This window comes from Falco punctatus, assembly GCF_963210335.1.
Source record: "Falco punctatus genome assembly, chromosome: 10".
Taxonomy (NCBI): Eukaryota; Metazoa; Chordata; class Aves; order Falconiformes; family Falconidae; genus Falco; species Falco punctatus.
The window spans coordinates 42,824,975-42,850,387 of record NC_137590.1 but is presented as its reverse complement, the minus strand read 5'-3'; positions in this window follow the sequence as shown (position 1 = coordinate 42,850,387).

The window sequence follows — 25,413 nt, the reverse complement described above, 5'->3', positions numbered from 1 at the left end:
TTTGTTGTTGTTGTTCTTTTGGCCACACTACTGTAACAAAGGCATTGCAAAGCCAGCTGAAAGCTACCTGCCTTATTAAGTCTTGGCATGCCATATTTACTTAGCTCCCTCTTTCAGGTGCCAGGTAGGCAGAGGAGGATGCAAGTTCAGATCAGCAGGAGGATAAAGAAAAAAGGAACTTCAACAACTGGAGCTACTTGAAGGAAGTAAAAGGAAGTAATTGTCAAGGCGTTGTCATTGCTAAGGAGCAAATGGATCAACAACAATGCAATTAAGAGCCCAAGAAATAAATCCCCCCCAAAAGCAAGCACAGGCAGCCTTCCCAGCTCCGTTGCTGCTGAGGGGCGCTGGGACCACCTGCACAGCAATGCACAAGGGATTTCTCCAGGGACCCGAGGGCAAGGCTAAAGCCGCAAGGATTTGGTTTCACAGAGACAACCACGACCTTGAGAGAGAAAGATGCCTCTCGCCATTCATGCAGATGCACATTATGCTACAAGCCCCCTCTCCAGGGACACCGTGGGACATGGCATCCCGTGCAAGGCTTGACTCAGCACTTCAGAGCGGGCTGACCCTTCAGCCACGCTCTACCACCCCCACCAAAGTGGGACCTTGCACCAAGCTGAATGCAGCATCAGCCCAAACAGGGGGAAAGCCAAGGCAGAGGGGTGCTAGGCAGAAGCTGGCTGTTTGTGCCACTGTGAACCTACGGTCCCTTAAGCTTCTGAAAGCTGAATTGCCCTCCCTTGGGGGCCACAGGTTGCAAAGTCTCTACTGCAGCACTGCCTCGTGTTACCAGGGCACTAACTCTGCTACGCACTCGCTTGCAGCCTAGGGGCACAGTTGAGACCAGTGCAAAATGTTGTTCTACTTTGCAACTGCAAACCCTTAGCAGACTGTTTAAGACCAGGTTTCTAAATAAACGTGCCTGGATGACAGAGGGGTTGCATCCCATCTATGCGTTAAAGTTCGCTGTGTTTAGACACAGCTTCAGGCTATAGGTTTTCATGAAAATACGACTCCATCCTGCATACAACTCCCCTCAGTTTCAAGGAAGATACAGACAGTTGTACGATGGTTCCCCTTCTCGTGCTCCCCTGTGACAAGCAGTAAATTACAAGCTCTGGCCTTCCAGGTATCACCACTGGCACCTGAACTGGCACCCACTGAGACTGAAGCAGCTGCTCGTCTTGGGTGTTGTTTCAGGCTCTTTGTAAACTCAGGCTAACAGTAATTACTGTCACAGCAATATCAACCCTAACTGCCCAGAACCCCAAACTCAGATGTCAGTTTCCCTGCATAACCTATCCCAAATGCTTCACTGAAGCCCTTGCAGCAGCCAACTTGCAAAGAAAAGACCCTTGTAGCATGAGGTAACACGGCAAGCCAAGCAGGGAAAGCTCCCGCTGAAACCCTGATATCAGAAAGGCTGGAAAATAAGGGCCGTGACAACAGAGGAGAGACCAGAGGATGAAGATCCGTTCGCAGCAGAGGGGGTGCCCCTGCGCCTGCCCCCCTCAGCCGCTGGTTCGCAGGAGTCTTTGAAATGAGTCACTTGGCTTCAGGTTCCTGTGGCGCCGCGCCATTTGCCTTGGTCTTCCGCCCCTTTCCTCCTCACAAGAGTCATCTTAAAAGTATTCTTGGAATAGCTTCTGTGCACAACAAAACATCTAACAGGGCTGGGCTGAATTTTAAAGGACTTCATTTCAGTAACGCAATAACTCACTGTCCTGTCATATTTCAGAGTAATCAATGTGCATTAATTCAGTCTCCACTGAGCATCAGCAATGAATTTCACAAACCTCACAGACTGAACTTGCATTGCCTGAAAACAGTGCGCTGCTACAGTGGAAAGAGCAAGAGGACAACACAGAATAAGCTGTGCTATGTTTTTATGTGCTTCTTACTTCCTTCTTCCTTTACAATAAACTATTAATAAGCCTGAAGGACGCACAAATGGAAGTATTTCTGTCTGTTGTTTATCGGCCAGTCAGTGCCACAATGGTTCCCAATTCAGCAGAGGCCGTCAGACCATAACGCAAGAACGCACGGGAACAGGGGCTGGCACGAGAACACCCACGCTGTACAACTGGAGCCATAAAACAGAAACGTGCAAATCAGAAGCAGCAAGAGTAACAAACTGGAAATGTTGCCCAGCAGAAAAATTAGCAGTTCATTTATAACACAAGTGCCAATAAACCAAAAGGCACACCAGCTATTCCTTTTCTGACAGTCCGAGCACGTGGCACATTCCCAAATGACTGCGAGACAGTAGGAAACTGCTCATTTTCCAAGAAAGGGCTACGTGGCATTTCAGCCACTAACAACTCACATGGCCCTATTACTTAGGGCCGAGGCACAATTTTACTCCTTTCAATCAGGACTGACTTCACTGAAGTCAGACTTACTCCAGGGAAGAACAGATTCAAAGCAAGAGAATGACACAAACCAGCTCCTCATCAGGAAGGTCCGGACCCCACTTCACTGGGTTACCCACAGTCCCTGTGGATCATGCAGTATCAGAGACGTAGGGGTTATTCAAAGGTAGCACTCCTGAGCCTTCCACAACTAACACACAGATACTCTGCAGGCAAGCAACTGCAAGCCCAACACAGGTGGCTTTACAGAACCATCTCCCAAAGCCTGCCTCTTGGCTAAGGGCTTTTCAAGGTGCTCTGCACATCCTGACCATGCTACTGATGCATTTCTAGCTGAGCGACAGCACTCCGGCACTTCGCTGACTCACACTCCACCAAGTATGAGACAAAAAGTCCGATTTGTACAACGTTCTGGTTCTGCTGTAGAGTCCTCATGTGCTCCTCACCAAGCAGCCCACATCCCTCTGCCAGTGCCCTGCAAGGAGCACAAAACCCAGGTCGGCAGAAACCGCCAGGGTGTCGCTCAAGCTGTGCAGAGGACCTCGCTGGCACAGCTCCCTAATGCCACACACTCACCAGTTCAAGGGCAAGACAAGGGACAAAGTACTGGACATGAGTGCTCCTGGGGGTTCTCTCACCCTACTTCTATTCGGGGTGATGTTCATGTGTTGCTCTGCTGCTTCTCTGTAGTTGAAGAGCGGCTCTTTGCCCTTCATGGGAACCGATTTACTTCCATCCCAAAAATGAATGCTCATGAATACTAATAAATCACATTTTAAAGGAAGCAGCGTCCCCTGCAAAGCCCATCTCGGTGAGATTAAGCTCTTATGTCACTTGGGCAGTATGGAGAACTGCCCTAGGCCAACATCATTTTAACCTTCCATACGAATGACGTAAAACAATTTCTCAGTCCCTCCCCAAAGCAACCGATCATTTCACAAGCATGGGGAGCCAGGCACCACAGGGCATTTCCTCTCTAGTTTGCCACAGCCATGCTGTTTGAGGATAGGACAGGGTGTTAAACTAAGTGTAAGCAGCAAACGGAAGATGAGAGAATAGCTGTGCCCAAAGAGAGCCTGCACCTCTGGCCTGGTGCAGAAACACCAGCTGGCTCAGAGCGACCCCCTCACCTTGCATCACCCACAAAGTCACGCAAAGAACTGTGCCAAGAGGCAGCAGAGTGCTGGTGCAAAGAGTCAGCCTGCCTGTCTGTGTTCCCCTGCAGGGCTTCCTCCCTTCCATGCCAGGTACCAAACCCTTTGGCGTTAAGAAGCCTCCAGGTAACACCGCCGCCCCTTCACATCACGGCACAGTGCCAGACTTGCCAGGGCCACAGCACCGATGCTCCAACCTCCGAGCAAAAGCATGGCACACGGGGCAGGGAATAGGTGCCAGCTGACACAGCAACCACAGCCCCATGCACGCAGGCACAGCCACACCAGCGTGACTGCCCAAAGGCTCCAGGCTAACACGCTGCCTGCAGATTCTACCTGCCCCTTCATTCCTGTGTGCGCTCCAGATGCCTCTGCAGCACACCAGCCTCCTGCTGGTTAAAGACATCTGGAGCTCAGCGTGTCTGTGCCAGGCTGGCTCCCTGCCACAAGCACAGCGCATCTTCTCCCCTAGAATCACAGCTGGAGCACAGGTGGGCAAGTATCCTCAGGGGCAGCACAGCGGCAAGGCTGGAACACAGAGGGTATGAAAAAGCATCACCTTCGCTCCAGCCCAGGCTGAGGCAGGGAACTGGTTGCCAGATGGGAAAGGGGAAAGCTCTCTGGATCTAGCCATTCCCCTAGCGTTTTCCATCATAATTAAGCCCCTAACATCGAGTAGAGAGGTGCGATGGCTAAACACCTTATCAGCACCCCTCCCTGCCGTTTCCCTACTGTCCCACGTGCACCTTCCCCTGAAAACGCCCAGGAAAGCACAGGGAGGGAACGCACAGCTCGTCAGTCCCTGCTGCGGTGGCATCGCATGGTGCTGCCAGCCAGGATGTGACCAGCTGCAGGCTGCCTGACCACAGCCTAGAGCAAACCTCGCAGCACGGCATGGGCTATAACCGGTGTGCAAGAAAAGTGCCGGCTTCAGACAGAGCGTTCTGCCGTCTCACTACTGCGGCCAACACGATACGCATTCAAGAAGCGGCTCCAGTTTTCAAAGGTGGTGGTCCTCACTCTGATCAGGCTCAGCTTTGGGTCCAACAAACAACACGTTTGTATTTATGCAAACAGGCTTTTGTATTTATAATTATCAGAGCAAACCCCTAATTATGCAGCAATGGTCAGATACTAGAAACCAACACCATGAGAGGCCACCCCACCACACAGTGCACTCTTATCCCTGAAGCCAACAGACATGGCATTAAACATTCCAGCACCGAAGGATAATCACAGTCTGAAGCATAGAAGAGCCTCCAGCCTATGACAGCATCATCTTCACCACAGGAAAAGTTTCCCCCAGCTGTAGATCCAGTGCAATGCCACTGAAACCAGGACAGCGCCTCAAAACCCACAGCAGATGCCCTGTTCTGAACCCAGCCCCGCAGGTTCACCTCCCACTGAAGGCACACATCTCTCGGGACCTCCAGTCTCACCTTGTTCTCATCAGGGGAGAAAACGATGCGGAAAGTCGCAAGCATGCCAGGCAGTACCTTGCGGCACACAGCATGGTGGCTGATCAGCTTGAAATAAGGTGAGCTCTCCAAGATGACCTTCACCAGCCCAGGAACCTGCAGAAAAGAGAGGGAAGTACGATCTTGCAGCTTGTGGAAACAGGAGGAGAAGAGACCTGGTGACACCACCTTCGCAAAGCACTTTTAGCTCTGGAGGTACATGCACGTAACACATAAGAGTGAACATTAATCCCTTCTGCCTGGGCAAAACAGCTCGAGGCCAGAGGCAGCAGGGCGATGAAGGAAGCGCCAAGCAGGGAAGACACCAGCAGCACGGAGGTATAATATCTGAATCAAGTCACCCGTGTATTCAATAAGCCCAGAGAATCTGCTGGCTTCTGCCCGTACGCATCCAGGCAGACATGCCCCTAGAAGGGGCATGTATTATCTGAAGGCCAAACAGTACGTGTTAATCCTGGGGGAAGGAAGAAATCCACTTTAACGTGCTGGGTTTGAGCGGGGCAGTCTAGCTGCGGTGCTACAGCCATGTAGGCAGACCAGCAAGAGGGGACCACAGATACTGTGGCCTTACTGGGAATAAAAGCAGCAAATGAAGAGCAAAAGGAGGAGACACAGGAAGACAAAGAGACAACCCCAGAAACAGAGAGATGGCTGGGAAAATCCAAAGGGAGCTGGAAAGAAGCAAGGGAGAAGCACAATAGGCTACAAGGAAAGGCTGATGCAGAGGATGAGAGCCAGCAACCTGGCACAGTGATGGAAAGCCAGGCGACCCCCCAGGCTGTGCCTATCAACTAGGGGCTTCAAAGGCATTTTCTGCCCCGAGATACATGACTGGCACTGGCTGGTGGTGGTTTCATTATTAAAAGCCAACCTCTGCTCTCCGGAGGCTCCTGCTGCCTGTGACTGCAGCCAGGCAGCTGCCAGCGCAGGCAAGCCAGATCCCCGGGGACCCCTGCCCACCCCCAGCAGTCCTGCAGGCACCCTGCTGCACGGTTCTGCCCTCTGGGGCACCACCAGCACACAGACGGCACACAGGCATTTTGCTAGCACACAGACAGCAACCCCTGAGCGCCAAATCTCAAAGTCTGAAGCAGGTGATTTGGACTGGTGGGCAGCTTCACGGATCAACAACAACCCCACATGAGGCTTGGAAAAAATGGAGGCTCATTCTGCACCACCCACCCGAGCCTGGTAACCCACGGCCAAGGCAGTCCTGAACTCTCCAAAGGCCCTTGGAACCCAGCAATGTCCGGGGGCAGCGAGTTCCAGGAGCCAACTTCACAGTGCAGACAAGCATTTTGGTCACCATGTCCCTTGGAAGAGGAACACGTGTGGCTCAGACCTTCAGCAAAAGCCACCCAGAACATCTGAGGGTGCTGAGGAACAGCCTGAAGATAGAAAAGCAATTTTACAACACGGGTAAGAGCAGGAAGTATATAGTACAGCACTTCTGTAGTTGCATGATTACAGAGCCTCTATGCGGAATATATTTTGCTGTCAGCTGGATTTTTATGGGGCAGACAACTTCAGGCTACCATGCAGTGTAACTCAGTATGATTCAGAGGAATGGGGGAAACTGGCACGAAAAACTTGAGACAGAGCACAACGTTGCTTTTCTCCAGGACATCGCCAAAAGCCAACCAATTTAGAGTATAACACCCTCGCAGGATTATCCTGTCCGTCTTTCTGTATTTAAAACATACCAAAGATTTTCCTGGAGCTTATCTTACTTTTACACCCATGCTCTCCAATGGCTGAGCTCTTACTAGCTTCAAAACTACATTGTTTTGGGAAAAAAAACACAGTTCACACATTGCCTCCCCCTTCACAGGGCACGTAAATCCCAAGGTGCAGCTTTACACAGTACAAGTTTATTATCTTTTACTGGGAATGGCAGAAATGTTAATGCAGATGATCTTTTCCACTTGAGGAAGCACGAATAGAGCAAATTAACTGTTTGCCTGTTGGCTGGTACTTGGCAAAGATAAACATTTTTAAGTGCTGCATGGATAATGGAGCAGGTGAAGCCAAAGACTCAGTGGGAATGAAGCAGAGAGTAGGAAGAGAGAAACTGAGGCACATTTTAATCAGGGACGAGGATACCTACAGCAAAGACTGCCCAAAACTCAGCGCAGATCACACCAGTGGCATCCCCCGGGTGCAGGCGCCCATGCTGCATCTTAGCAATGTTCCCAAGTTAAATGCCAGACCAGGAATGGTGCAGTACTCTCCCGGAATAACTGAGGGAGCACACCTGCATCCTTCCTTGCCAAAGGGTCTTCCATTTTCACCCATATCCCTGTCACAACCTGTTATCTCAGGAGATACTTGGACTTCTCTTGCTGTTCTTCCACCTGCAATATGCCTCGACAGCTTTTTTTTTGTTGCCCACCTGTTTGTCCTCCCCAACAGGGACATTTGGAAAGGAGGCGAATTCACCGTCTCTTGTGCACACTTCCATCTTCCCATCCCACCCTGCCCTCACGCATACCTCTTCCTCTCCATTACAGAAGAGTATCCTTAATTACACCCCTCCTTCTCACCTGTCTCTACTGCCCGTGCACTTACTGCTGCGTATCAAGAGAAACCCTTGCGTGTAGGAAAGCGCGCAGGGAGAGAACACCGAGCTCAGCTCCTTTCCTCCCTCCTGCCTTTTCCCACCAGCTTGCCCTTGGCACATGCCTCATTCCAGCAAACGTTTCCCCAGCTGAAGTTCAAAAGGTCCCAATTTCCCTCTTGACAGTGGAACAAAACCGCTGACATTTTTCGACTTTTCCATTCTCAACTTTCTTGGGAAGTCTCAAAATGATCGTTTTTTTTCAAGTAAAGGTGGAGACCTTTGAGGGCACTTTACTCCGAACATGCTGTGGCTCTCCAAAGGGGAAGCAGAGCATCACGTTGTCTCAGGAAAACCTGAGCAGAACCCAACTAAGCTTAGCAGCAGCCTGAAGGGGCACCTAAAGGCCTCCCGCTGCTGATGCTAAATCAGCCTGCTTCCACTGCTGTTTCAAAACACCTTTCCTGAAGCGCTGTTACCGCTAATTATAACTTACTCCAGCATAAAGTGGAGAAGACCCCACCCCGAGCTCTGACAGCCCGTTCAGCTCTCTGTGCAGCTCACCCAGAGGCAGAGGTGCCCTGTGGAAACTGAGATTAACCACGGAGCCACCAGGACGCGGTGCACACTCGAGGGAAAGCACGAGGGCAGGGAAGAACTGTACAGCCCCCAACATTCCCAGCCGTGCAGGGCTTCCACGGGGAAAGGTCCTGACTAGAAAAGCTCCTTCCAGCGAGGTACTACCAACACACAGCCAAAACCAGGGGGAGAAACCTCAGCATGGGAAGATTTCCACCGTCTTGCAAAATAAAGGCGGTGAGACGTTTTATTCTGGATGCGCTGTGCTGCAGCAGGCGACTGGCTACGCTGTGCACCGCGCGGATGACACTGCTCTCCAGTTCCAGCACAGGGTTAAACTTCCACGTCCCAGCACTTACCTTGTCCACGTTCCTCAGAATCAGTGGCACTTCATAGACCTCATCGGGGACGTAGCTCTGAAATACCACCTCTGATGGGAAAGGCTGGAAGAAGCTCTGTTCCGGGGCAACTGCCGAGAACTGGAGATGCAAAAGAGAGCAGAGAGTTTCAGCCGCGGGGAGAAAGACTCATCGGTGAGAGAATACAACACCGGCCTCCAGCGAAGGACAGTCCCTTGGTGAGTACGCCTGCCCAGCTCACGCTAGGGGAACAGCAGCTCACCCACCTGTGTTCTGAGCAGACGAAAAGTTTCTGGGCCACACCGAGCAGGCTCAAGCGAGCAGCTCTTTTGGCAGGTGTTTCTCCAGGTCTCCTTCTCCAACAGGCAAGGCAGCACTTACCTCCGGCAGAGCCCTGGGCTAACACGGTCACACAGCTCCAGAGCACTCACTGCAAGAGCTGTAAGCACTCGTGGAGCAAGGGAAAGCCAAGAATTTACAGGAGATCCCATGGGAAACAATTTGGGGATCATCTTTACTTTGAGACACAGAGACCAAGCCCAACACATCCTCAAATCGCTTTTTTGACACACAGCCCAGAAACCAGGAAGAAGAGAAGACAGGCCAGAAAGGAACACCGCCGTTAAGAAAGCGACAGATGAGGTGGTAAGTTCCAGGTACTTTCCCAGCATCACTGGGCAATCTGAGTAAGGGTGGACTTGGCATCTCCTTTTCCCACGAGCTTTAAGTGGATGCTTCATTATATTCTATTATTGCCATTTTATTTAATACCACTACAGAAGCAGGTCTGAAAACATACAGAAACAGCAAATGCTTACAGCGCCCGGGCGTTACTTTGAGAAAACTCCTCCCTGCTCTGCCTCCCCCCTTCCAGCTGAACTCTTCACACCCACAAGACACAGGCACGTCTCCTGCTTCTCCACAGCAGTCAGGGTCGTGCTGAAGCCAGCGGCCACAGCACACGGCCAGTTCTGTGTGTGCTCGTCCGAGGCGTTCCCAACCTCACGCGCTGTCTAGGGCAATCCTTAACCAATTTGCTACAGGTCTCTCGCTGGCAGTTTTCCACTCAACAGCCTACCTCAGTCATCTACCCCTTTGGAACGTGTGTTATACTAAGCCGATCTGTAAGAAAAGCAGCTTTAAACACACGTGTAAATAAACATTGATCCAGATAAAGCACACCCACTGCCCTCTGCCCAGGGCCATTCCCCTGTGTACCTGGCAGCCTGAAAAATCTAACACCCTGTATGGGTCCCACTCGATGTTCCAACCCAAAGCATTCATGCAATTGCTTTAGCTACACCTTGAGTAGTTACCGTAGGCCCTCAGCCCTCAAAGACCAACACAGCCACCACTGAGGGCATCCTATGACCCCAAGCGTTTGACAGAGACTACACCCAACCAAGGGCTGGCTATTTCAGCAGGAAGGTGGGAAATTGCAAGCTTGCATCCTTGTGGCCCGCCCCAGCCTTCCCCCAGTAGCATGCTTTAGCCACAGTAGCTCATCTCCAGCAAAAGCCACCAACTTCAACAGAGGTTGTTTATATGGGCTTAGCGCAGGTCAGGACTTCGACATCTCACTGGGGAAAAATGTTTTACCTTTCCCCCAGCAGAAGGAACTCCACACCGGCAGCAGTTTGAAACAACAACAGGACTTAGTCACCAAGGCATTTAGATAAGCTGGAGGCAAGCCTGTCACAAGCACGCGCTCTCTTCAAATGTCACATCAAACAGCAAGGAAAAGGGCAAGAAAAGGCTACCTTATGATGGGACGCTTCGCTCATGTCTAGAATCTGGATAATCTGGGGTCGCCGCATCTCCCGAGTGCTGGCCAGCCTCTGCCTGGTGGTAAGAGACGTCTCCTTCAGGAGGGCAGAGGGAGTCAGCTGAAATGCAAAACACCAGCAAGAGCTACAGAACTGCCTTTATTCAGAAAGGCTTTTCTTCTTCAAGAGCCACCGATGAATAATTTGTGATCATAGCCGCTAGGATAGTCCTGGAAGTCCCATAATTACCTGTTGAAATATTTACCATTAGTAAAGTAATGATAGCGCAATACACATGCTCCAAACAAGTAGCTTTGTCCCGTTAGCTTCTCCTTCGTGATTTGATGTGACATGTTGGGGGATTTTGCTCTTCGGGCATTTGTTTCCTTTCCAGTTTGGCTGGAGTGAGCCAGTGACCTTTGAAAAAGGTTGGGAGGAGTTATCAGAAATCCCTTAACTCCATCCTTGCACAACGCTCACAACCACCACACATGTGCAGATGTCACTGCTGGGTGAGTCAGGAAAGCAGAAAATCAGTGTTGTGCCAAGACCGAGGTGGAGAGGAATGGCTCCAAGTTTTAGTTATCTCTTTTTAATTAGCACTTGTTTTCTCTGTTTGGGCCTCCGAGACTCCTCCACAGCAGTATGCAAAGGTATCTCCTCGACAGAGCTTCAGCACCAGGTCATCTTCAGCCAGGTGAGCTCTGGTCAGCAAAAGGGCCGTCTGAGGATGGGGAGGAGGAATTGCCCTGGCTCCGCTGCTGTCTGCAGCGCTGGATCTGTGCTCCACACGGGATACGGGACAGAACAACTGTTTTGGAACCTGTTCCATCTGGGACCAGCCACACCTCTCGAAACCTTCAGGCAGAGTTTGAGCAGCCCACCACATGCCCAGCTACCTGGAGGGCAGGTATGGTCAGAGCAGCGCTGGCAAGCATCCCGACGTGACAAAACGTTACTGCCCACACAAAGCGGGCGGAAAGAAACACACGCTCATGCTTCAGCTATTCCGGTGCAATGCCCGGTACGTTCATTTAAACTGGCTCCAGTGGCACATCCAGACACAACTCTGGACTTCCCCTGAAGCAGCACACAGTCCATCCCCTACTGCACCATGGTCACCACCTCCGACAGAAGCATGGCAGCAGAGAGACGGGGAGGTGGTGTCCAGCTTCACAGTGCTGCCAGACAACAGGAGGGGCAGGTAGAGGAAGGACGCGGGGGCAGTTTCCAGCCTTACACAGCTCCTACCTGGCCGCAGCAGGTACTTACAGTTGCGGGCTTCTCTGTCCCTCTGGCTAGCTTCGGACTACGAGGCACTACCACTTGGCTCGGGAATCCACCGGCCATCCTGGAGGACCCCGTGAACCAGCGGGGCTTTCCGGTGGCCATGCCTCAGTTGACCTGCAAGGAACAGCAACGGGACTTGGAAAATCCAGCATCCCCTTCCATGGCAGACCCAAAGGAGACAGCTGTGTCTCCGGGCTGTGGCATCCTTCATAACTGGAGAGCAGCCGGCATCCCCACCCTGTCTCATAACTAGACCATATTTCAGTGGCAGAGTTAAGACTGATAGAAGTAAAAGCCCAGAACAAACACTCCAAAACAGCCCTTTGCTGTGGGCGCAGTCCCACAAGCCACAAACACACATCAAAGACTGCTGGCACTTCTCATCTTCTCCCCCTCTTCCATGTATTTTGCAACTATTTGCTGGAATTATTATCCAAATCTCTATTAATACCCAAACTGTCCTTTATTACTCTTTAAAAGTTTTTTGGTGGGAACAAAGGATAAATGTCACTTCACTGCTTCATTTTGCAAAAACAGCTGACCCCATGTGACTTTGTGCCTGACCCTACTAAGTGCTCAGAGTATTATGAACAACCTTAAACCCAGGGATCGCTGCTGCCCCAAGCATCAAAATCAGACCGCTCTCCTACTTTGCAAACCAAACGCCCATCCTTTGTGCAAGGAGGTTGGTGATGTTTTTAACTAAGGGACCATAGAGTTCAATACTCTGATTAACAACTATGGTTTCTCAAAGCTAATTTGGTTAGGTTACAAAAATTATCCAGCAAATATGACTCCTTCCAGGCATGAAATTACCATGCCCAAGAGCCTTTCTCCATGGAGAATGAGGGCCTTATTTTTCACTTACTAACACCCAAACTCTAGGCTCCCTACAGGCATTAAAAGCTGTAGCAGCAGAAACAAAAGCATGAAACCATTAAAGTCGCATGAGCAATTAGCTCAAATATAAATACAACAGATGTGACAGCTCGGCCACTTCAGGCTATCCTAATGGCAGTTCCTCTCAAGCATCCTTATCCTGCAGGCAGCATGGCTTAACAGGTCCCTGGGCCATCCTTCTTCTATCACCAGCCTGCTGACAACCTCCCCATCTGTCTCTCAAAAAGTGGGTGTGCAAGAAAGGGAAAGAAAACACCCCCAGAAAGTGGGTCTCAAGCACCGACAAAAGTCAAAGGTAAGTATGTACAGCATTTACTAAGCACTACTTTGGACGAGAAATCATTTCCCCTCCCTTTCTGGCTAACTGGACCAAGGAACAGATGGATGTCCCCACCTCTTTTTTTCTGGGACTTGAAAGACCAGTGGCCTCAAACCCAGCTCTACCCTAAAATTATTTTACATCCTGACATTAAGTAAAAAATCACAGATCCTACCCCCTCCTGCTTCCTCCTGTTCCGCATCACTTTTCTTCACGTGGACTTGCTGTACACGGCTAGACACCATTCTGTGCAAAGACCACCATTCCCTTCCCCTCAGGTTTGACCCACATCCTGCAAACAAGGCAATACTTTCAGCTCATTACTCCCGAAACAGCCACAGCATTGCGCATGTTCACGGTACCAGGCCCTTCATAGTTTCAGGGAACAACAGGGTTGCCATTTCCTTTTGTCCTTGCCAGGAACATGAGAGAACAGCACGGTCCTACGGACACAAGGGCATGCTGCAGCTGGAGCTCGGATTGAAAGCTAGAAATAACTATTCGTTAAGAGAGAAATCTAATGGGGATGATACAACACTAATCTGGGTATCAGTGCTTTATTACTGGGTCTTGAGAGCAACTGGATTATTTGTTTCAACTTTCTAACTATAATTTCACTTCACTTGAAACTAATCCTGCTCATCATGCCCACACCAGTTATTTCCAGAGGGCTTCCAGTCTGCATGCCCCCATACCAGTCCAGCAGCTTCCCCTACCCTCCAGCCCCAGAGTTAGGCACTTCCATAGCCCCGCTTCCCTGGAGCCTGCAGGGACCAGCCTCCTGCATCAGGAGGAAAGCAGCAGAACTAAGAAAGCAGCCACATTCTCCTGCAGGGGCAGGACAAAACAGCAACCGCAACACAGCCCACCTCCAGCCACCACCCCTGGCTGCTGCACGGGGAGCTCCATCTTCCCCACCTCAGAGAGCCCTTTACCCCCCCCCCCCCCCCCCCCAGAAATTAAGGACAGACTGCAACTGCCCCTCTGCTCCAGGCTCAGGGCACAGACAGCTCGGGCACCTCGACTGTGGGTTCAGAGCATGAACGCCCCAAACCTGGGCAGGGGAACCAGCTGCGCCAGGACACAACAGCTACCATCGCCTCAGAAAAGCAATGAGGAAATATACCCAGGGCTGGGGTACAATTCCTGACGTGTCTCAGGAAACCCAGATGTGCCAGAGCAGGGTGCCAAGCTCCAGCCTCCTCCCCCACGCTCCCTTTACTCCAGTACCTACTACTACCTACTGCTGTGCTTTTGTGCTGTGCCTCACATGGCTGCCAGGGCAGGGTGAGAAGCAGCAAGAGAATTCCTGCCTGGCACCTTCTCCAGGGGAGCCGTGCTGCACTTTGCCGAGGTGAGGTTTTTTGGCTCTGCATGATTTCAAATGTGAGGGGTCTGTTTTCTCACCACAGAAAGCAGGGAGCAGAAATTTTGTGCTGTACCTCGTATGGCTGCCAGAGCACGGTGAGAAGCAGCAAAAGAATTCCTTCCTAGCATCTTCTCCAGGGGAGCAGCGCTGCGCTTTCCCAAGGTGATTTTTTTGTTCTGTGAATGATTCCAAGTACGAGAGGTCAAATTTCTCAGAAGAGAATGCACGGAGCAGAACTTTTGTGCTGTTCCTCTCATGGCTGCCAGGGCACGGTGGGAAACAGCAAGAGAATTCCTACCTGGAACCTTCTCACCATGTCCTTGCAGCCACATCAGGCACAGCAGAAAAGTTCGGCACCCTTCTCTCTGTGGTGAGAAATTGGACGCCTATACATTGGCAATCATGCAGAGCCCCAAAGAGTCACCTTGGCAAAGTGCTGCACTGTCCCCCTGGAGAAGGTGCCAGGCAGGAATTCTCTTGCTGCTTCTCACCCTGCCCTGGCAGCCATGTGAGGCACAGCACAAAAGTTCTGCTCCCTGCTTTCCGTGGTGATAAAACTGACCCCAAAATTTTGCACTCATGCAGAACCAGAGCTGACCTTGACATAAGTGCAGCACTGTTCCCCCCTGGAGAAGGTTCCAGGCAGGAATTCTCTTGCTGTTCTGTACCCTGTCCTGGCAGCCATGTGAGGCACAGCAGAAAAGTGCTGCTCCCTGCTTTCTGTGGTGAGAAAATGGAACCAAAGTTTTTGCCCTCCTGTAGAGCCAAAAGAAAAAAATCTATCTTGAGAATGTGCAGCACTGCCCCCCTGGAGAAGGTGCCAGGAAAAAATTCTCTTGCTGTTCTGTACCCTGCCCTGGCAGCCATGTGAGGCACAGCAGAAAAGTTCTGCTCCCTGCTTTCTGTGGTGAGAAAACTCACCCCTTTTCATTGGCAATCATGCACAGAAACAAAAAAAAATCACCTTAGAGCGCAGCGCTGCTCCCCTGGAGAAGATGCCAGGAAGGATTTCTCTTGCTGCTTCTCACCCTGCCCTGGCAGCCATGTGAGGCACAGCACAAAAGTTCTGATCTCTGCTTTCTGTGGTGAGAAAATTGATCCTTCAGAGTTGCAATGGTTAAAAGCCCAAAAAATCACCTTGGGAAAGTACAGCACTCCTCCCATAAAGAAGGTACCAGGAAAAAATTCTCTTGCTGTTCTGTACCCTGCACTTGCAGCCATGTGAGGAACAGCACAAAAGTTCTGCTCCCTGCTTTCTGTGGTGAGAAAATGGAACCAAAGTTTCTGCACTCCTGCAGAGCCAAAAGAAAAAATATATCTTGGGAAAGTGCAGCAGTGCTCCCCTGGAGAAGGTGCCAGGAAGGAATTCTCCGGCTGCTTCTCACCCTGCCCTGGCAGCCATGTGAGGCACAGCACAAAAGTTCTGCTCCCCGCTTTCAGTGGTAAGAAATTTCACCCAAGCATTTTGCATTCATACAGAACCAGAGCTCACCTCAGCAAAGTGCAGCACGGCTCCCCTGGAGAAGGTGCCAGGAAGGAATTCTCTGGCTGCTTCTCACCCTGCCCTCGCAGCCACGTGAATCAGCACTAAAGTTCTGCTCCCCGCTTTCAGTGGTAAGAAATTTCACCCAAGCATTTTGCACTCATGCAGAACCAGAGCTCACCTCGGTAAAGTGCAGCACTGCCCCCCTGGAGAAGGTGCCAGGCAGGAATTCTCTTGCTGTTTCTCACCCTGCCCGGGCAGCCATGTGAGGCACAGCACAAAAGTGCTACTCCCTGCTTTCTAAAGTTAGCAAAATTGACTGTCCACAGTTGCACTCATGTAGAGATAAGACTTTCTTACTCAAAAGCAAAACCCAAGAAGCCACGTAGCCTTGGGAACCCCCTTGTCCTTCCGTGTGGCTGGTGACTTCCCATGGCTCTTCCACAAGGCAGGACAAATAACCATGAATTTGGAAGCCCACGTTAGTTCAAGTACACTTAGTCCTCTGGCAGTCACCACTTATGGGCCAGCGGTCCTCTCACCCCTCCACAGATCTGCCTCTTAGTCCTCTAGCAGTCATTCTCCATGGAGGGACCACAAGTCCTCCATACCTACCTACCAACTCACCAGAAATGAGTCAGACCACGCCAGAAGTGACACTGCCTGACCTGCAGGAGATATATTAGATCAGTAACGATGGTTTCAAGACAGAAAAAACACCACCATCCACCAGCACAGCAGAAAAACAACCAGAAGAAACATCATACACAAACCAAAGGCCCACATCCAAACCCCACAAAGGCAAAATAGCTGAAAAAAGGCACTCTCCACAAAAAAAACCCACCACACAGATCACAAGATAAGATAAAAATGCCATAACCCCAGGAACGCAGGGCCAACAAACACAGGTTCTGTCCATAACAGTAACACACTTTGACACTAACTCACCTGGCCTCTGGCATACCATAACCTTGTTGCCCCCAAACCCCAGCACATTGTAGCCCTAAGGCAACACAAAATGGAACACGAAGTCCCTGGAGATCTCCGCCAGGGCCTTCAGGTGGTCCCTGACCTCACAAGTGAGAACAAGATGGAGGCACCGGGACAACACCGGCATGCGTCTTCACACCCTGGAAAAGGGCCTGAGATAAACACTCCTGGGCAGAGAGGCTGAGGCACTTGGAGGCTTTGAGCCAGCCCTCCACCATCACAGGGCTTCAGCTCATCATTTCTGTGTCAGAGCCACCAGGCAGGTGGCCCCATCCTCCCTGAGAGACTGCTCAGGGCACCTGTACCCAGCTCCAGGGGGCTGGATACACAGCCTCGGATCCATGGGGGGGAGGGGTGCTTTAATCCTGGGAGCAGGATTTCTAACAGTGCCCCTGGGGAGGAAAGCCTCCTCAGGCCTGGAAGCCTGAGAGACATCTCTGCGCTGCTCCACATGTCACCAAAAGCTGGGGCTGAGGAAGGCTGCTTTGGGGCCCGTCGAGGGAACCAGCTCCCCTGGGCTGCTCTGTGGCCACCGGCTGCTGTTGCTGTCGCGCGGGTCTCAGTGCTGCTCTGCAGTCGGCCGTCACCTCCCCGTGGGACACTCTCCAGCGCAGCACATGTCTGCACTGGCTCTCCCTGGGGACAAAGATCACAAGCGAGGGATGGGCTTGGCTTTGGCCCCAGCCCCAGGCTGCCACCAGAGAGACCTGCCACCCCCGCCCCAGCTGTGCGATGTGGGCACCACGTACAGCTGCAGACGTGGGTCAGGGCAGCTGTGGGCAGGGGGCAAGCCCCGTGGTGGTGCCCCCGGCACTGGCAGCAGGCAGAGCTGGGGAGAGCGAGGGGCAGCCCAGGGCAGCCGGCAGCTGGCGGCGAGGCCCGTCAGGGTGCAGCACCCTCAGCAATGCCCGGCTCCTTGCGCCTCGGCCCCAGGGCTGCAGCGCAGGGCTGGCCCCAGCTGGGGCTGGGCTGGGAACAGGCAGGCAGGGCCCCTGGCAGCCCCGGCACGCACCTGCTCCCTGCATGGGGCAGCCTGCTCCTTTGCAATCGACCCCGTGGCATCCAGAGAAGAGCCCTGCCCTGGGCCTGAGCCATCGCTGCAGGGATGAGGCCTTCCTCGGCGTCCGTCCCTCAAATCCCTCCCTCTGGCCCCCACGGTCCGTCCCTAAAACACTTCCCCTCTGGCCCCCAGTCCCTGCTGGCCCTGAAGGCCGGCCACAGCACTTGGTTTCAAGCCTGAGCTGGTCATGTCATGGCTGTTCTGGAATGTGGTACAGTGAAAGGAGAGATAGAAATGGCAAATCTTCCCCCTCGGGGCGGTCAAATGCTGGCAGAGGTTGTCCAAGGAGGTTGTGGGCTCTCTGTCCTTGCAGATCTTCAAAGGCCAAGGGCACACAGTCCTCTGCGACCTGCTCGAGGTGAGTGTGCTGGAGCAGAGGGCTTGGCCCAGAGGACCTCCATGGGTCCCTTCCAACCCCACCCTCCCGTGTGGCTCTGTGCTTTGCTTTTCCTCCTAAAGCCCCTCAACTCAGCCCCGATGCCCGCTGGAAAGGGTGCTGGGGAAGGGACGATCCCAAACTCCTCCCCTTCCCAGGGTCCTTCCCAGCACAAGAGCTCCCCACTCCACGAGACCCTATGGCAGACACAGTCAGGAGAGGGAAAAGATTCTTTTATTGTCAACAGCAGCTGCGGGGGCCCAGGAGTCACAGCTGTTCAGCCGGTGAAAATCAGTCAGCACCTGCAAGGACAGAGTCAGAAAGCTCTGATAAGCCCCCAGCGGCAGGAAGAGGCAGGATTTGGTTCCCCCCTCTTTGGAGGACGCTGTTTCCGAGGAATTCCTCATGGCCCAGAAGGGAGAGTTCTTGCTGGCCTCCAGTCGAGGCCGGCTCCGGTGCCTTCTCCCCAGGGGTGATGTCCCTAGGGAGCTGTGCGTGCGCAGGGATGCTGACAGTGCCCCTGTGCCGCGCAGCAGGGCTCGACGGGGAGCCCCCGGGGAGCTGCCGTGGGGCTCATCCCAAACCCTGCTCAGCACCAGCCCTCGCCGGCCCTTGCCAGCCAGCTGGGCTGACTTAGGGCCGTGTTCAGACCTGGGAAAGATGGGCAGCAGCGCCTGGTACGCACCTGGCCTTCCTGCCGTGCTGCACCTTCCTGCATTTTCTCAGGTTTGGGTCCACGAAATCATTTCCCCTCTTCTCCTTTTTATTTGTGCTTGGCTGTCCCTCTCCTCTGCCCAGGCTTCTTTTCTCTTCCTTTTCCTTGACTTTTCCTTCTCCTGGTGGGTGCCTGCAAACCTTTCCATCCCACAGTGTGATGAGATGGGGAAAGCCCCAAGCCCCTGCAGTGAGCTCTCAGGTCAGGCAAGGGGAGCTCTTCCTACCTGGTTTCCTGGGGCAGGCTGGTCAGTTTTTGCAGGCATGCCAGGGACTCTTCCGTGCCCTCGGGGGTGGCTGGAGGCAAATCTGGAGGTGCCTAAACCAGAAATTTGGGCGGTAGCGGGTGGCAAGTAACGGCCTGGGGTAGTGAGGGCCTGACTGCCAAATTGCCATCTTAGCTCTACAGAGGAGATGCTGTTTTGCATCGTGCACATTTTGCACAGCCCAGCCAACACAGCCTAGACTTGATGAAGCTGCGACGGAGTAGGATTTGAGCAAAAGCCCTCTCAAGGTGGCAGCTACTCCTTTCTGTCCTTCTGTGGGTATTTTGTAGGTATGTTTTGTTTGATGAAGCAGATCATACTTAATGAAGTGCATTCCAGAAACAGCCTTTCCAGTTTTCCTTAACACGCACCACTCTGGGGGGAGAGGAGGAGCCCCAAAGGCACAAGAGAGCGGCTGCCAGGAGGAGCCCCAGCAGCTGCTTGGCCTCCTGGGAAATTACTGTCCCACTTGAGACATGTTGCCCCAGTGTCTGTGGAGCTGCCGTACCTCTGCCGCTTTGGGCTCTGACCCTGTGTCTCCCCCAGCTCCTCTTTTGATGTCCAGCAGAGAGGCGTCTGCATCCAGAAAGGCTTTTGCTGGACGCTGGGTCTCTGCTGTGCCTGCAGGGCCACTTTGCTCTTCGCACTTCAGCTCTGGAAAGCAAAAGCACGTGCAGCAGCGTGACTTCTTGGAAGTCAAGAACACCTAAGCAAAGCCCAGCCGAGCCCTACACCGCTTGTCTCCTCAACGTTGAGGTTTCTGGCATCCCAAGCCCCAGTGTCTGTGACAAGCCTCAGTCCCGCCTCCTACCTGTGCGCCTGTCCATGGGTGCTGGCACCTCCTCGGCTGATGGAGGGGAGAGGCCGGCCACCTCCCCCCCAAAGATGTCCCCGCAGTTTTCAATGAGGAACTCCACCAGCACGTTCACCTGCAGACATGAAAGCCTTGGTCTCAAGCCAGGTGCCTGCAGACGTGTCAAGCAGCCTTTCCCACTGCTGGCCCTTCGTCTGCGCAGGCAGCTGCGGCTGGGGGTTGCTCTTCCAGGCACCCAGCCCACCAGCCCTGGCTCAAGGGAGGAGGCAGCCAGGGACCTCTCAACAGCCAGGCTCCGATGGGCCCGGAAGGCAGCAGCCGGCTGCTGGGTAGGGCGTACCTTCTCGGTCACCGCCAGCATGGCCTGCAGTGGGAGCAGGTCCTCGTTGGGTGGGCTCAGCAGGTTGGGCCCGATGCAGATGGCCAGGTTGCTGCAGCTCATTCTGCTGGTGGCTGTGTTGTTGCCGATGTGCTGCAGCAGGGCCATCAGCCGCTTCAGGAGGAGGAGGTTGGCCGCAGGCAACTTGTTGGCCACCCTGAGGGAAGAGGAAGACAAGGCTGATGAAGCAGAGGGTGCCCACAGCCGTCCCTGCAGCTGGCCCCAGGCGGGTGGGAGCCAGCAGCCGTGTTGCACAGCTTTGCAGCTGCCCGAAAAGACAGCTTTCTGAGGAGCCCGTGCCTTAGCAGGCAGGTCCCAGAACTCTCCCGGTCCCTGCTCACCAGGCAGGCTGCTGCCCACACTTACGCTTTCAGCTCCTCCACCTTGGCCTGCTTGCTGGCCCTCTCCATGGCTGCCATCCAGTCCTCGTAGAGGTCGATGAGGAGGAGCTTGGTTGGGATGCTTCGCAGGAAGTCCTGCAATGCCAAGGGCTGCAGGTGAGCCTTTGAACGTTGCAGGCCAGCCAGGAGCTCCTCCAGCTGCAGGTCAGAAGTGCTCACCTTCAAGATGACGGCCAGCAGCAGCGCAGGCTGACTTCCCATGTCAATGTCCTTGCCGCGGTCCAGGGCCTCGCGTAGCTGCCGAAGTTCTGTGCCGCCGGCAGCTCTGCGGAATATCCCCTCCGTCGTCGGTCCTCGCTGGCGCAGGACAGCCAGCAGCTCCTGCAGGAGAGGCAGGAGGCCACTTGCTTGGCTGAAGAACCAAGCGGTGGCAAGGACCAGAGCTCTGCCCCAGACGTGGTTGCCTAAGCGCCACAAAGGTCCGGGACCAGAAGCAGGTTCTGGGGGTGCAGAGTCCAGTGCCCTGTCCCCGCAGCTGCTGGGGACACGCAGGCCCTCTCCAGAGCAGCCGGAGGGAGGGCTGGGGACCCCGTCTGTCCAGGCTGGCTTACCTGGATGGGCCGGGGCAGCGTGTTGTCCTCCCCACAGAGGGCTGCCAGTGGCTGCCCAAAAAGCGCCCTGCTGCAGCCGGAGCCCGCCTGCCCTGGCGCCTGGGCAGCGGCCGGGGTGCGCCGCAGGGCGAAGGGCCAGGGCAGCCCCATCCTCCTCCTGCTGGTGCTGCTCCCGCTGCTGCTCCCTCCTGCTGCAAAGGAAAACAGAGTAAGACACCACCAATGGAGACCCCAGGCCAGCGGTCCCAGCGCCTGCCCTGCCCTGCGCTGCCCCGCCTGCAGCACGGTGCTGTGTGGTGCGGCAGGATGGGCAGGGAGGCAGCAGCTGGAACCGCGGCTGTGGCTCGGAGGTGTTGACTTAGAAGCTCTTGAGAGCCATCGTGCCATGGGGTCAGCCTGTGCCAGCCTTCGCCCTGCCCTCCTGCAAGCTGCGGGCTGCAGCAGAGTCTCCGTGTCCCCGCAGAAGCACGTCCAGCAGCCGCGGCCCAGCAGTTGTCCTTGTCCGTCCAGGTGACATCCTTCCGTGGGCTGCCCAACCTGCATGGCGACACTCGGGACAAGTGAGCACAGCATTGCAGGAGGTTGCCTTGCTTTCCCAAACTCACCTGGTGCGGGGCAAAGTCCCCCTGCGTTTGCAGATGGGGCCGTCGCAGGCCCTTGCTTGGGATGAGCCTGCAAGAACCAAGAATCAGGCTGTGCTTGCAGAGCAGCCCCGCAGCAGAAAGGGCCACCAGCAGCTTGAGCGCGGCAGAGCTGGGACCCTCTGCCCTCCCGGGCTCTCTTCCCCATGTGGCAGGGTTCCTCCCAGTGTCACCAGTCAGAACGTGCTGGCGTGCTGCTGGCTTCCCAAAACCCTCTGCTCCCTGAGTGGCACCATCAGACCCTCTGTCCCTCCCACACAAGGTCACCCCAGTCCCTGCGCATCCCGGCGCAGCCAGAGGCAGGTGCAAGGCAGCCATTCTCACCTCTGCCTGTGCCTCCATCAGCCTCTCCAGGCTCCTGGCGTGCACTGTCCTCCACTGGGCAGGAGAGAAGGAGGGGAAGAAGGTGAGCAGCCATGGGTCTGCTGCTCGGCTGCAGGAGCAGTGCTCGGGGACAGGGCCCAGAGCAGAGAGACACTCACGGCGTGGCGGCGGCTCAGCTCCTTCTCCAGGAGCTTGATGGATGTCAGATGGGTGACGCGGGCTCCCTTGCGTCCTTCTGGTGTCCTGTGCACCGGGAAGGGAGAGGGAGAGAGCTGGGTGAGCCCCAAGCCGTTTCTTGTCAGGCAGCTGTGCCTGAGAGCTGCTCGCAGCCACGGGGGCACCTTCCCCAGCTGGGGGCTGTGTTCCCCCGTCCATCCAGCTTCTCCTGGAGCATCCCCCCGGCTTACCCCAGCAGTGTGGCCACCCACAGCTCCTTCAGTGCCTGGCATCTGCAGGTAGAGAGGAGAGAGCGTCAGGCCCTGCTGCCCCCAGCCCTGGGCAAAGGTGGGTGCCTGCACAGCCCTGCCCCGTGGGGCAGGACAGAGGCGCTGTCCAAGCCCTGGGTCGCTCTGTCCTGCCTGAGCGGCTGCGTTTGCCCTTCCCTTCTGGGGACCAAAAGGTGACCAGGGGATGCAGGATGGGGAAACATCTCCTGTCCCTCCCTCCCTGCCACCGAGCTGCCTGCTCCCTGCCCAGCTCTGCACGCAAGGCAGAGGCCAGTATTCACTGGATGGCGTGGGCACGGCTGAGAAGCTCTCCTGCCCGACCACGACTCACCCAAAAGTGGCAATGCAGGAGCCGGTGGGCCAGGCGAGGATGACAGAGGTGCTGTCCTCATCGGTGCCTTGCTCCTCCTCCTCCTGTCCATCCTGCCCCGCAGCCTCCTTCCCGCTGCTGAGCACCCACAGCTGGTCCAGCGCCAGGCGGAGCTGTGGGCGCAGGCTGGTGCCATGTCTGCAGAGAGCAGAGGCGGGCACTGAGCTGGAGGGGGGCTCCTTGGGCTGGGTCCCCACGCGCAGAGCCCTGTCCCCCACCTGCCCATGGGACGGACATTGGTGCCTCCAGCACCGAGGGGCCGGGGCCTGGGGCTGGTGCCAGGGTGTCCCTGGGCCGGGGCTGGGGGCAAGGATCTGGGCTCTGAGGGTCTTACCGCAACTTGGCGACCACCAGTTCCTCGTGGAGGAGCAGAAGGCGCCTCTCGCTCCTCTTGCGGCCCCGGGTCAGCCGCACGTCTGCGCTCAGCACCGGCTCGGCGTCGCTGAGAGCCTCCCTGCAGAGCAGAGCACGGCGGGCATGAGCAACGTCAGTGCTGCGTGGCCCAGCTGTGCCCACGTGTCCCCGAGCCCGGGGGAAGCCCACCTGGAGCCGCAGCAGCAGCAGGCCTGGCCCATCCTGCCCGGGAGAGGAGGGCCCTGGCTGTGCACCGAGGAGGGGGCCCAGCCGGCGACGGGGAGGCTGGGAAGCGGGGTGCTGGTGCTGTGGCAGCGCTCCTGGGCCAGAGGCTGCCTCCTGCCAGCGCCGCTGCGTGCCAGCACAGCTCTGCCCTGCTGCCTGTGGTGGCCGTGGGCTCCCCGTGACCAACGGTCTGAGCCCAACGGAAAGTGGGCGGGGCCTGGGGGGGCGGGGCCGGGGCCCTCTCCAGTATGGCCGGGCCTGCCCCGCCCGGGGGAGCCCCGAGCAGGACAGGGCAGGGGGCGAGGGCCACCTCCCTGCGCCTGCGGCCAGCGCTTTGACCTGGGGTTTTGACAGGGTCCTGGTCGATAAAAGAAGCTGTTTTTCCTAGAGATGGCCGTTGTGGCCTGAGGCAGACTCCTCTTGGTGGAGGCCGGCCTAGCGGTCGGAAGGCCTCTGGCACACAGGCCGCGCCAGGCCTCAGGCCCCAAGGCGCTGGAACTGGAGCAGGCCCACCGGGAGGAAAAACTTCCATTTTTACCAAAAGATGGGGGGACTAGCAGCAGTCAAGAGCCACTCGTGTCCTGCCAGGCGCCACAGGTAAATGAAATGTGTGGTGAGCTTCGGCAGGGATTGTGGTGCCCCTGGAGCACCACCCTTGCTTGGGAAGGCCTTATCCCACCTGGGTGTTAAGGCTTCACCCTTGGCAATCAGGGCTGGATGAGCAGCACCCAGGAGCCCCTGCCCTGTTAGCCATGACCTTCACCCAGCCGGTGGCCAACACGGCCAGGGGCGAGTCTGTGGGGTAGGCCATGACCATGGCAAAGAAGGGACCCATAGTCAGCTTTTGATGGCCCGTGTCTCGTTTCACTGTTGACCCTAAGCAATGCCTTGCTTCAAATAGATGCCATTCAGAGAGTTACACACCCGCCCTTTTCGGGAAAAATGCAGGAAATCAGAGACATGTAGCAAATCCTCTTGTGGCTGTTGTACACAGCAGCAAGAAGCAGCGTGGGTCCAGTGGCTAATGCTGGAAGGGGAATTCAGCACTTCTGGGAAAGGGAGATAAAGGCACTCTTGTGGGCCAGGCTGGGATTGGAGAGCCTGGGTGGGTGTCTGGGGTCCCAGCTTTCCCGCAGTGCTGACTGTGGTGCCTGCTGCTTGTTCTTCCCTGCATCGCCGGCTGCATCCACCTGATGGGGCTGTGCTTGGGAAGGGCTCCGGGGGTGAGCAAGCCCACGGGAGAGGGCTGCGGAGAAGCTCTTCTCCAGAGATCTACCAGAAACTGTGCAGAGCATCCGAGAGGATGCTCTGTGTGACAAGGGAAGGTGCCCGTTGGTCCAATGTATGGAGCCTGCAGGGCTCCCGTCAGGGTCCTTTGACCTACCCGTCCTCCAGCCAGCAATCCAGGTGCTGGGGGGTCCCATGTAGGTCTCCTGAGGTACCCTTTAGCCCCGGGCAAGGTGTCGTGCCTCAGTGTGTGCTTGCAGGGCATGTTTCCTTCCTGCTGACAAGGGCAGAATTGCAGTTAAATGCCCCTGGGCGATCCCGAGCCAAGCAAACTTTTTTCTATGGGTCACACTGCTTTGCAGTCCATGTGTGTGGTTCAGCTCCTGTATAGGAGCTGAGGACACGAGGTGACCTAGCTTGGAAGCTGGCCACTCTTGCTCCAGGCAACTCCAGTCGCTTGCGTTTTCCTTCAGCTTCCCCAGCCTGATCATCTCCACTGTCACCTCCTCCCTGTCCTACAAGAAGTATCCCTGTCCCAGCCATTAGGACAGTGGCACAGCACTCAGAATCCAGATCACTGGTAGAGAAGAAGGACAGAGGAAAAGAGAAGTTCTCCTTTGAAAGAAATCCTTCTTTGTCCTCC